Here is a 14,527-nt window from a genome sequence, read left to right on the forward strand (position 1 = left end):
GTTATTTTCAAGAAATCTGGAGATTCAATTTGTGTATGTCGTTGGTCCAACAACCCTTACTCCTACCGCGACGGTGACAGTAACTGTCGCTTTTGTTTTTCCATTTAATAAGAGTTACTTTTCAATTGGAGTTAACTAAGTAGCATACGTATGCAGTAAACTTCGCAAAATATTTTAATAATTCACGAAAAATATGAAATTTACGCCTTCTATGGTGAATTCTGCTCTTCTTCTAGTAATAAATCTCAATTTTCTAATTTTTTTATTGTAATTCGAGCTCAAAGCTTTTAAAATTGTTAAAAACTATTGTAGATGCCAGTAATCGGAGCAAAGAAATACATAAAATTAGTATAAAAATGGTTTGTTTAATTAACTAGTACGGACATTGGCATTTTACATAAGTAATGTATATTATTTCATTTGTATTTTTATACTTATTTGTATATTCTAAAATAAACACAATGTAAAATTATGAAAAATTTGAATATTGGATTCGTGTCTGTCGGTAACATATGTACGTATTTAAGTTGTTCAGATCAGTTTCCTAAAATATTTTTACTATGGTAAGACTCTGATTCTTACCAACTCATTCACCAGCTATTACCTTTTTCTACTGGGTAGATACATACATATGTATATGATACTCTTGTACGAGCTGGAGCGCAAGATGATTGAAACCAAATACATACATATGTAAAATAACTTGTTTGGCTTGTCAGATCGTATTGTACGAGTAGAGTCGCTGCAACAAAAACAAGAGTACGAGGCGGTAGATGGTATTTGTTAGAGAGAATCGATGGCGCTTACTATAAATGCACATATTTATTGTGAACGTACGAGATGATGCGTTGGCGAAGGATATCTGGATGAATGTAGATGCATGCATTGGTGGTACATCGTTTACTCTAGGAATGTAAATCCTGGCACTGCGGGATTTCAATATTTTCAAGTCCCGAAAATGAGTCCGCAAATAGTACCGGTATTTTGTAATTTCTTACATTTGTAATTTCTTACGAATCATAGGATATGGAGTCAGAAAAATCCTTTTACAGCAAAAAACAACATTGACTTTCACTTTTTAGCGAATATGGAAATGTTTTAAAGTTTTTTTCTTTTCATAAAATGTAAAGCAATACATATATATGTATGCCTTTGCCTTTCTCGAATATTTATTAGATAAATTGTATTGTAATGTATATGTATTAAAGTACGAGACTAAAAAATAAGTGAAATTTTTTCAACCAGAAAATGAATTGTTTATTTTTCAGTTGTTTTGCATTGATATTTGTACCGTGAAGGGCATTCAGAAAAAAGTGGACGCCGAACATGTGCCTTGTACAAAGCCAGTAGGATTTAACAGGATTTAGAATGCTGAAAGAAGTCGATTTAGCTATGTATGTCTTTCCGTCCGTCTATCTGTCAGTGTGCACGGTAAATAACCACGTTCATATCACATATAACGGTTATTTTCAAAAAAGATTATATAATACATAAAGCAAAATTATAAATAAGGCAAATTTACTCACATCTGGTAGAGGTGATAAACCAAACAAAAGAAACACGACGCAGGTAAAGTTTTGAAAAATAGACAGTGGTGTGTCCGCTTTTGGGTTAATAATAAAATAATAATATTGCTCTCCTCCTTATTAAAATAGATAAATATTATTATCGCATAGAAACCACGCCTACTCCTTATATGTTGAGACAAAATTTCTCTCCGCTCGTCTGATATAAGCCATAACTCTACGAGTTTGTTCGATTCCAAAAGTAAACAGTCAGCCTTAATTAAATTCTGCTAAAGTATGCGTGGGTATATATGTATGTAGAGTTCTGTCCAGTCCCTTACTGTTACCTTCGAGACTTTAAAAATTACACCTTTCTTAGAAAATACACTGATTAGAAACCGGAAACTTCGTGGAATGTAGCAAGAGAAAGAATCTTCCAATACTTCACAGGATTTCGCACAAGCGTGGTTGCAGCTATACGATCTACATGAAGAACTACATATGTCATGGCATACCGCACAGCAGAGAAAACAACGGAGCAGAACTAAACAAAGTCAAGTACATTCAAATGTTTGATATACAACTGGATTGCGCCATAACCTTTCCTGCTCATACAGGTAAACTGAGAAAAAGAGCGTATCAGTGCTGATGTGCTCGTGCCCTACGCTCAACGTTTACATGCGCTCAGTCAATTGAAGTACCAGTATAGAAATAGTATATAAACAAACTAAGAGATATTCTGAAGCATCTTTTTCTCGTCTTTCATCGTCGAACAAGAACAAATTTTAGTATGTACAAACATGTATTCATAGATGTATTTGTATAGAGACTCGCTGGATGATGGCGCTAAGCCAATAAATCTATGTACATATGTGGTTTTTTTTTATTCTTGTTAGTTTAGTTGTTTGCAGGTATTGTTGCGATCTTTGCATTTCATAGAATCGCTGCCACTTCGTACAGGAGTTAGTGCAGGTACCATAAGTATGCATGTACATATGTAAGCGTTTGCCACTTACATACATACACATAGCAGTGTACACAATCCCTGCAGGCAAAAGTTGAACTATGATAAAAATTAGGTTTCAAATATGAGAATTATCATTTTCTTCTACAGCGTAAGGGATAGACTCTACACAGTCTATTGCACTGCTTTCATTTTTCTGTTTCTTCCAAAAAAAGGGAATATATTGCTTAGTGTTAAAGGCCATGAGGTTCGTCTTTTAACAAATCTCTTCTAAAAGCTGCATATCTATTTATAGCGTACACGGCACAGATCCACAGGAAATGTTCCATCAACATATTCTCCTCGGAACTGGAAAAGTGAATAGATCATTTTCAGATGTGTGGAAAGTTTTGTAGCTAGCGCTTTTGAGAATAAAGATCCATAAGCTCGGCACAACTTCAGCCCTTTAAAGCCTTCTAATTATCCAAGGCATGTCTCATTCAGACGACGTTTGGATTGCCGCATTCATTTTGTAGTTGCAAGAAGGCTGGTCAATGTCTTAAGTGCAAATTGGCTGCCACCGCAGTTTACAGCCTTACGATTGCGAGTATAGCTGTCATGGCATTTTAACTATATCAGTACTTTAGGATAATTTAAAACCAATACGAAACTATCGAGAAAGATTTAACTTGTTTATAGAATGTTGTCGGATAAAATTCACCAGTTTCTTGTATGTAAAATAGAACTGTAAAGTGCTGTATTAGATTCAATGAGTTTCCCTACAGGGTATGTGTGTATGTAGAGTAGACATGTACGTGTTTATATATAATATATGTGGGTATTTTTGATTTTGTATTCTACCAGAGAAGTAAAGCAAGCGTAATTTCACAGTCGCTATGGCCCTAAATCCTAGTTCCTGCTTTAAAAGCAATTATTTGACTTTTTTTCTTACCTACATCTGCAAATACAAATGTACAGACTTAACTCAGGTATTCAGATTGAGAAGAAAATCTTTACGATTCACCCATGGAGAAAATATGCAGTGGTCACACAATTTATGCGTACACTCACAGTTTATAAGCAGATGCACCTGATATTTAACACGATTTATGCAAAAGAACAAAATTTTAGTATATTCGAAAAAAATTACATTTTTATTCAATATTTAAGAAACAAAAACTTCCAAATTCATTTCTAAAATTTGAGAACTTAAGGTAATAACGAAATAAGGCACAATTTTATGCAAAAATATTATTCGTACATAGCCACATAAGGAACATTTTATTAAAAATATTTTATTAATAACTGCTTCCAAACGTCGTTTCATACTTTTTACCAATACCTTGGTTTCATTAGCTGCAATTTTCTCCCACTCAATACTTAAAGCTGTCTTTAATGACACCTTTGATGTTACTTCGTGCTTTCTGATACTCCTTTCTAAGAGCTCCCAGACATGCTCAATTAGGTTCAGATCCTTTGAATTTTAAGCTGCTAAGTGGTAAAGAAGCCATTCTTGCACGAGATTAGATGACTGTTTTGGGTGATTGTTTTGTTGGAACAAGAACCCTTTAGCATCCAGTCCAAGTTTAACAGCACTATCATGCAAATATTCTTCAAAATGTTTAAATACAGATGTTTGTCAATTTTATCCATTTCTTCCTCCACGCTTAACGATAGGAATAAGATTTTCTGCATTGTTTTTTCGCCAAACTTTTGGAGGCCCATCTGATCCGGAAACATTATAATTCGAGTAATCACTGAATATGACGTTTTCCCCAAAAAGAATTTAATTTCATTTATATAGCGTTTGGCGAACTCCACTCTCTGCTTTCTGTTAATATCTGAAATGTAGGGCTAGCGGCGTGCCATTCTGCCAAGATAACTAGCGTTATATAGACAATTACGGACTGTTTCTGGGCTTACTTTTTTATGCTAAGACTCTTGAATATTTCGGCACAGTATCCACTGGCGGCCGCCGTGGCCGAATGGGTTGGTGCGTGACTACCATTCGGAATTCACAGAGAGAACGTCGCACAGTGCGGCCGATTCCCGAAAAGCTGGCCAAAACTCAAAAAATTAAGTAATTGATTCAAAATTTCTTACTCGGGGGTTGTCGGGGTCGCTGATTACGAATTTGATCTTAAAATTTTGAAAATCCACCCCCTTCCACCCCTATTGGCCAGCCCCTCACGTGACATAGCGTATATTCAAGAACATAATCAAGATGCATGTAAATTTATATGTTTTCGGGGTCGCAAGGTAGCAAGTGATAGCAGCTGAATCTTGTTTTATTCAGTAACCATTACTTTTTTGAGTAACCTTTAATAGGTTTCAAAGCAGCATATGACGGCGTTGTATTACTATACAGTTTGAAAACTCAAATTTTATAAAAAAAATTGCAAAAAATGTATCTACGTATTGCTGCAGCTAAAAATTTTGTGTCGAGGTATTGATATGTACTAAAGATTTCTCGTATTTTACTAACCTTCCGAAGATGATTCCATTTGGTTTTGTTCAATTTACTCCATTACAAAATCTTTCAAATGTGTACAACTTTCACTATTCATCGACAGTAATACGATGCTCAAACGAAGGCCACGTTGCGACTGAAAATACAGAGGATACTTAGGGTACAGGGCGTTGCTATGAACGGTTTTCACTACTCAAGGCATTACTGTAGCCAACCCAAAGACAAAAAAACTCTATCTAGAAACTTTTTTTTTCAACTTTTGGCCAGCTTTTTGGGAATCGGCCGCACTGTGCGGCGGTTCGATTCTCGGTGAAAACACCAAAATTAAGAAAAACATTTTTCTAATAGCGGTCGCCCCTCGGAGGCAATGACAAACCTCCAGTGTATTTCTACCATGAAAAAGCTCCTCATAAAAATATCTGCCGCTCGGAGTCGGCTTGAAACTGTAGGTCCCTCCATTAGTGGAACAACATCAATACGCACACCACAAATACGAGGAGGAGCTCGGCGAAACACCCAAAAAAGGGTGTACGCGCCAATTATATATATATCTACATATATCCTTGAAGTTATTTTTGGAGTTTGCGCGACTGATGCTACTATGTTGCGTTCCTCTCGTGGAGCCAATATTTTTCGCCTTCCGGGTTGGTGGTGATTGGCTTCCAATTTACCAGTATTAATGTAATTAGAAATATCACTTTGCACCGTAGAATGCGATTTGCCCAAAGCTAAAATTGTTTACTTACTACACAGGATTTACGAATAAATTGTGTGACCAATGTATGTTATAGGAATATTTTAGCAACTGTCAGAATTTTCAGCGACGAGGTGCCTCCTGATGTCTCCCCTGCAACGTCTCCAAAGCATGGCTAAGGAGCATATTAACACGTTCCCTGTCCGCTGAGCCACATATGGTTCAGGAAACGTGCGCCTGATAAGCACTGATACGTTCCTGAGCCATATGTGTGTCAGGGGGTAAAACTTCTAAAGCAAATTATTCGACTGGACGTAACGGAACTGTACAGTTTCTGCACTGGACGTGCTGGTACGATAATAAAGTAAAGAAAAACACCGGGACATACGAAAAAATATTTTTATTTTACCCAGAAATCACAAATTATTTTTAATTATTTCTTATTACAACACTCCCAGGCTTATCCAAATCAGCAATCTCGGGGTCACGCCCTATGTAAATATCATAATTCCGGAAAGATATCCTGCCTCTAAACGGCATCATCGACTCGTCAATGACGATACATTCACCAGGTATTAGTAAGCTCTTCCAGTTATTGATAACAAGGTCCAAAAGTGGTTTTATTTTGTATAGACGTTCGTTTTGATCCCTCGGAACTTCATTACCAACAAAGTGCCAGCAACGTAATATTGACGAGAACCGATTATATGGCATGTTTACGTTGGGAAATATTGGACTTGTCGGTCAATTTTGCATTTTTGTATTGGGACAGGGAACGTGTTAAGAACCTCAGAAAGCAATTCCCGCTGGCTTGCTACCGTACCGCGTCCTTTAGATACTTGCTGGAGGCTGAGCCCCCTCCCAGGCGAGTCTCTTCGACTACATTGACAAAATCCAGGATCGAACACAACTACTAGGCCAACAGTATATAGGCAGGCATTGAACGGCATTCATCGGAAGTCTCTTACCACAGCTGCCACGTGCAACCAGCGTAAACTCATACCCCTAAAACTCACTCTCCTAACATCCCTCTCCCTCTTATCTAACCCGTCGAAATACTTTAGGCGAGCTCAACACAAGCATTAGGGAAGTCATTGTCAAGATAACGTTGCTACCATTTGACCAATCCTGCACTAGTCAGAAATCCCGAGAAGACTAAAGAACTCGTAGCCTTCAGCTTCACCAATGAGAAATGCGGAAATAGCTCAACTCCACCCATTCTGAAGGAACAAGAGCTTGAGACCGAAGCTGAATAACTTCGCTCAGATATTGTGTAGCTGTTAAAAACTAGAGTCCCTAAGGAAAAATTAAACAACAGAACGAATGGAATGGATTACAACTAAACCAACAGAAGCTAATAGGGTCTACTCCTGATCTTACAGTGGGGAATCAAGCATATAGCCCCAGTGCTATCTAAACTATATATCTCATTTGTTTGGGTTGGTTGGTTGGTTGGTTGGTTGGTTAAAGCGGTGATTCTTCCAGAATCCAACTAGCGCTTCCGCACCATTTTGTTGCCACATCCTCGTTACCAACTTGTTTAACGGTTATTTACAGCATAACTATATCCAGTCTGTGCGGTTAAGGAACCTTATTAGGTTGTTAACATCTAAGCCAGATAGTTGTTCGAGATTCTCGAACAGCGGTTGGCCCAGGGTTAACATTCTGTCCTTCCATAGGGCAGGGCATTCACAGAGGAAATGGAAGATTGTCTCCTTTTTCTTCGGTTGTTTGCAACTGTGACAGTATGTATTGGGAGGGATACCCATTTTGGCTGCTTGTTCTCCGATAGACCAGAAGCCAGTTAGGACTGCCGTTAGTCTCCAGGCGTCCCGTCGTTTCATTCTTATTAATGCCGACGATTGCTTGAGATTGTAGGTGGGCCATAACGTTCTGCTAATTTTGCATTTCGTCTGGACTTTCCACCTACAGTCTGCGATTCGGAGGTATTTTAGGGAAATTGTGCTCTTGACTGCACCTAATGGTGTGAGTACCGATTCTGCAAGAGCGTTATTCATGGCAGATCCCCCCTCTTGCCAGTTCATCTGCTTTTTCGTTGCCTTCAATGTTCCGATGTCCCGGGACCCAGATTAAGGTAACTTTATGGTTTTCACTCAAGATGGTGAGGCTATTCCTACCTTGTTCCACCACTTTGGAGGTTGTTGTGGCCGAACCCAGTGCCTGGATTGCAGCTTGACTATCCGAGAGAATAGCGATATTACCCTTAAAAGAAAGTCTGCGATTAGTAACCTACAGGCTTCCCCAATTGCTAGTACTTCCGCTTGGAAGACACTGCTAGTATTAGGGAGACGCACAGATTTCTCAATTTTAAGTCTGTGAGAATATATACCAGCTCCAATACCGCAGCCCATTTTACTTCCATCCGTATAGACTGTAGTGTCGAAGTTGTTTAGAGAGAATCCCTTATTCCATTCTTCCTTAGTTGAAAAGAGAGTGGCAAAGTTCCTATTGAAAGTTACGGTCGGGACGATGTAGTCAGTTCTCACCGAGATTAACTGAGTTTGTCGCAATAATAGACTATCATGACCATACGTTTTTTCTCTCCAGCGGCCCGCTTCGTTTAACCTAAATGCACGCATGGTTGCCGTCTTCTTAATATGTAGGTCTATTGGAATAACGTGTGTCAGTGCATTGAGAGCCTCTCTAGGACATGATCTGATTGCACCGACCGTTATTGCGAAGGCTGATCTTTGTATTCTGCCGAGTAGTTTGGTATTGTACTCTCTCCCTAGAGCCTTCCACCAAACTACCGAGCCATACGATAGAATAGGCCGTATAACCGTCTTATACAGCCATAATGTATGCTTAGGTTGAAGACCCCATCTTCTTCCAAGCATACGTTTACAGGCATATAAAGCAATTTCTGCCTTCCTTACCCGTTCTTCAACATTTAATTTCCAGCTTAGTTTGGAGTCCAGAATTACCCCTAAGTACTTTGCGCTGGGTGATAGTGACAGAGTTTGTCCGTTAATATTTGATAGGGTAAAAGTTGGTACTTTATATCTGGTGGTGAAAAGCATAAGCTCTGTTTTACATGGGTTTAAACCTAGGCCACAGCCTGTGGCCCAAGAGTTAAGCTCGCCTAATGCCCTTTGGATGATCCCACTGACCGTATTAGGACACAGTCCTGACGCCATTAGCACATTAGCATTTGGGTACATACCATACAAAAGTTAAGGTAGCAGTTTCGCTGAAGACAGGGAAACCAGAGCAAATACCTTCAACCTACCTACCAATTAGCCTTGGCTCCGTCCCATTAAAGGTTTGGAGGAAGTCCTAGATCAGCATATTAGAGAGGTAAATCTGAAGGACCACTACAAAATTAGAAAAGGCTTAGAAGTCTAAAAATATTGTACTTTTATCGATATTTCGGGTGCTTTCGACAGTGTAACAAGCCATGCTGAGTAGGGACCCAAATCTAATAATCTTGGCGCTGCTCAAGAAAAATCATAATGAAACTAGGAAGAACACCTCTGAATGACTAAGAGTTCGGCACACTAAGTTATGTGAAAAATTTGGTGATCTGCAGCTCAGGGGAGCATAGCAAAACAATATCAAACTTATGCAACATCACCCAGAAGAGTTGCGGCAAAAAGAGCTTTGAATAAATCAGAAACGACAATTCTTGTACGATTCACCAGGATAAAAATCTGTCTATAATAGAATCGAAGGGAGTACAAAGATTAGTTGTTCCAAAGAAGTAACATATCTTCACTTGAAATGTTCACTTAGATGATGTTGCCAACAGCCGAATTTTCCGGCAAAAATCTAGTTTTAAAATATGGGGTATATTCCCTAGAACAACTTACTGTTGTTGCCAGTGCGGTGTAGTCACCGATCGTCATCGTCTAACTCATCTAACGGTAGGCTAAGGAAACTTACTGTTTCGACAGGTTGGGTTCTGAGGTGGTTAGAATCGAGCGGGTACTTTCACATGCCGGTCATATATTATCGGAGACAATTCTGGCTACAATATCCAGACCATAATTGAGACAAAGTTAAGCGGCTATCACGAGGTAGCTGAAGCTCTTCCTCATTCCCATGACAGTTGGTTCCCGACCAAGGGCTGCCGCCCCATTAAACTAGCCCTGTCTAGTGCGCTGAATGTTTTACTGTCTATTACTACTGTTGTAGAACAATAGTCAACTACGAGTGTTTATATGGCTTGGTTGCTTAAAACTAGGAAAAAAGCTGTGATAACGAAATTACGTAAATTTTTAATATGTATTGGTGCGCGTCAGAATAACAGGGGCAATAAGAACTTAGCCCATTAATGCACCTCCGTCCCAATCATGACAACAGAGCAGGCTGCCTTAGGAGTACTGAGAAATAATAAAAATTCTGACCAAAGATAAAATTTTCACTAAAATCCATAAACAACCCTGTAGTGCACTTGAGTTATAGAATAACTCCCGTGCTCAAGATTTCTAGGAATTTCAAGATTGGTTATTTTTGGAGACAGGTAACCCATACATTGAACCTGTTACAGAAATTTTACACGCAGATGGGTTAAAGATTGTAGATGATACGACTGGGGCGGGTGTCTTTAGTCTGGTTATCCCACAGTTTTTCAAGCGGAAATCCGTGGCATAGAAACCTGCGGTACAGAATGCCTTTACAGAGGGCATCCACATTTTCTGAGTCAGCCTTATATACACAGAAGTCTCACAAAACAACATCCAAACTTGCTGAAGAATGATTCACTGTCCTCAATACCCCTGAAGCAAGAAACACTGTTTTTAAGCAGCACAAAGGCAGGCTCACCAGGTTATTCTTATTCCCAGAAAAGCATCAAATAGGCTCGCAAACATAGATAGAATAGACTTACAAGAACTCTCACTGACTACCATACGGGGCATTGTAGTCTCCTTCATGAATTAGTAGGAGCAAGCGCCTACGGTTTTTACGAACTGGAGGATGAGGTTCATCCGAAGCTGTGATGGTAATAAGTTGAAAAGATTTTTACATTAAGAATCCTAGCCCATCGCAACACGCCATTCGTGAAGCTTAAATTTTTACGAGTATAGTGAGCTGAAGGGGTTAGGGGTAGTCAGAGGCCCGAAAAAATGATGATTTTCACGAATTGTTTTTTGCTACTTAATTAATTTATTTAACAAAAATAAAAACATAGCATAAAAACATCATGTTTTAACTTGACTTCACCAAAATTTCAAAAAAAAAAATTAATAATTGCAAAAGTTATCGCTGTTTGTGTGAAGCCCGTTTCTCCAGAAGTCCCTTGCGGTGAACATCACAAGTCCTTGCAGATTCATCTAAAACCAATCGGACAAGAAAAATTAGTTTTATTAATAGATAATCTTGTGCCTGATCGAAGCTTTTTTTTTCAAAATGAACAAAATGGCGGCCTCAGAAAATTTTTTCCAGATTTTAGAAAAAAAAACCAACAGTTAATTGTTAAAAAAAAATCGAAATTTTTGAAAAAAAAATCCTTCGATCAGGCACAAGTTTTTTATGTTTTTCAAAAGCTGTATAAATTTTATTGAAATCTACGTAGTGGTTTTTAAGTTACAGTGTTCACCAGTTTGAAAAACATAGTTTTGAGAAAAACGCATTTAAAGTTTTGCTATCGGCTCCGGAGCGGCCGAGCGCCTTTTGTTAATTGTTGAATAACTTGAAAAGTATTTGTCGGATTCACTTCAAATTTTTACACAATATTTTTAAAACATTATACTTTAAGAAAATGCAAAAAAAAAATCGATTTTTTGAAAATTCTGACTACCCCTAACCCCTTAATGAGCAGACACCTGCGCGCAACCGCACCTCCTGGTAGACAGACACTGTTTGCTTTCGTGGACTAATATATTTATTCTGAAAGTTCCTAAATTGTTTTTACGTTTATCAACTTAAACTATTTCTGTTGTAAAATAGTATTTCTTTTATTGGATGCATGAATAACTCTATAACTACAGCTGTTGTCAGCTAATTAGAAACGCTCCCTTTTGATAAACGCTTGATGAGCATAATATTAACTGTTTAAATTTACCGTTATTTTTTCTCTTAAAATCATTTGCATTGCTTTTGTTACTCTATTTACTACCCAATGCGCCTAGTTTTGTAGTTGTGAAATTGAAGTACCGTTAATATTATCCAACGCAGTGCATGGGTTACTTAGTTCAAGGTAAATAAACTGAGACGAGTAATTAGAAACAGTTGTTCAATGGAAGCATATTCGGCATGTTGTGGTATTTTAATAGTAATATAATCGACTTTTTGGTATGTATATATTTTAAATTGGTTGTTTAAAAGCAACTAAAATATTCGTCTTCAATATGTGTAATGGGAAAAAGCAGCAGCTGTACACCTGCCCTGCGCAGCTCCATTTTTGACCTTCGTAAAGCTGGAAAGTCGTACAGTGAAATTTCTAAACAAGTCAAATGCTAAAAAAAATGGTTTTTAACGCCTTAAAGCATATCCAACTTTTTAAGACTGTTGACAATGTTCCACGTAAGAAAAGGCCCCGGAAAACTTCAGCAGAAATTGACCGCAAGATAGCAATCATCTCCAAAAGAGACCCAAAAAAGACTTCCACTGACATCCAACGGGAAATTCAGGATCAATATAATTTCGAAATATCCAAGAGGACAATTGCTCGGCGTCTGGTCGAATCTGGACTGCATGGCAGAGCAGCACGCAAGAAGCCCCTTCTAACCAAGATACAAAGGAGATGGCAAATAGTCTTTGCGAGATCCCATTGGTCATGGATTCCAAATCAATGTAAATATATCGTTTGGAGTGATGAAACCAAGATAAATCGCATAGGCCCAGATGGTAGAAGGTATGTTCCACGGCCAATCAACCAAGAATTCAATCCTCGCTACGTTTCACGGGTAGTGAAGCATTGTGGAGGATCAATCATGGTGTGGGGATGTTTCTGGTGGAATGGTGTTGGCCCAATCCATAGGATTGATGGAATTTTAAATAAGGAGAAATACGTCAATATACTAAAAAATGTAATGTTGCCGTGGGCTGAGGAAAATTTGCCTGTTATATGGAAGTTTCAACAGGATAATGATCCAAAGCACACGGCAAAGTTGACGAAACAGTTTTTCGACGAAAATTCCATCAATGTTTTGGAATGGCCATCATCCAGTCCGGACGTAAACCCAATAGAGCATCTCTGGGGTGACGTTAAAAAAGCCGTGAGTGCCAAAAATATCCCAAATATGGATGTCCCTTTTGTCGAAGTAAAAACGGCATGGCAAGCAATACCTGTGGCGCGCTGTCAGAATCTCATTACATCAATGCGCAATCGAAGTGAGGCAGTGTTGAAGCAAAAGGGTTATGGAACCAAATACTAACATAATCTTTATGTTGATCTGATAATACATTACTGTTTCTAATTAGTTGCGCTATCCAAATCGTGCATTTCACATGCTTTAAAAAAATATATATATATTTAATAAAGAATTGCGATTAAATTGTTTTCCACTAGTTTTTAAGTTTATCATATGTTTAAATAAAATCGGAAAAAGTTATGAAAATACGTGTTTAAAAGGAAAATGGAAAATTTATTTTGAAATAAGTGTCGTTTCTAATAAGCTGTCAACAGCTGTATATATAACGCATTAAAAAAAAACCGAAAGTTTTCATGTTTTTAAATCAGGAGAAGAATAAAAACAGTTTTTGTTTAAACTATCATCATATATTTTTATTAATTAACAATAAAGTTTGGGTTCTTGCTATTTATAAGTGGCCTACCTTCTTACGTTAGGTAGTCAAGATATAGGCCTGTACATATTAAAGAGTTGGTGAAGCAAAAATTATCTGTGTCTTAATATCGAAAAATTTTGTGTTTTGTCTGTCTACTGTAAATAAACACATCCCTACATTGCCCTCTTACACAGTGAAAAGCGAAATAAAGGTTGAATTTTTGTTTAGAATACTAGGCCAAGATCAACAATCAAACGCAAAGCAACCCCACATCATTAAATAAAAAAAACAATCGAAATCAAGACGCACGGAACCCGGTAGATTTTTATTTTTCCCGCACGACACTAACCACCTTTTCACGTGCCCCATCAAACCCACTCATCTAACATCCCTCTCACTCTGGACCCAACATGTCGAAACAGCAAGTTTCCTGAGCCTACCTTTAGATGAACCAGACGAAAACGACCGGTGATCTACACTACACTGACAGGGCAAAGTTAACTGCTACAACAACAACAACCAAACATTTAATAGATCGAATAGCGCAAAAGTCAATAAAAAATAAAAACTACGCGAAACAATTAACACATTGTACATCATTAATCGTCAGCCCATTGCAGTCATCCACACACAAATTATCCGAATAGTTTCATTTAACACGATTTGAACACAACCTTCTGAACTCGGTCATACACTGTCGACATTCCCCGACAGTGTTCTTAACAAGAAGCTCCTCCCCTAAAATTTTTACACAGAAAGCATAATAATAAGATACGAAACTCTTTCATTTTGAGTGAGAGCGCGCCCAGGAACTCGTTTCAATGGCAGCATTGACAGTTCCTGGGCTGATGAACAGCTGGTAGTTGAAATGACGGGCTGCCAGAAGTAAGGCACCAAAATTAACTGACAAATAGCAGTTCGTTTTTGAGTTAATGGAAAAATGTCGCGATTCAAATATGATATATATAATGATTTGTTTGAAAATAAATTCAATTGAACTGTTATAATTTAAATTAAAGTGTGTTTTTAAAATTTTTCATCATTATCGGCTTCTACTTTTAATTCGTCGTCTGTACATATATGTACGTATAGGAATACATTTTACATACATGCGTGTGAGTTTGAGATATTTTAGTAACACACTTTCGATAACTACTTTTAAATTATAAAAAAATTCAATTATCTGCTTTAACTCTTTATGTTCGTTTGTTACTCACTTTTTA

Source organism: Anastrepha obliqua, chromosome 2, assembly GCF_027943255.1.
Source record: "Anastrepha obliqua isolate idAnaObli1 chromosome 2, idAnaObli1_1.0, whole genome shotgun sequence".
Taxonomy (NCBI): domain Eukaryota; kingdom Metazoa; phylum Arthropoda; class Insecta; order Diptera; family Tephritidae; genus Anastrepha; species Anastrepha obliqua.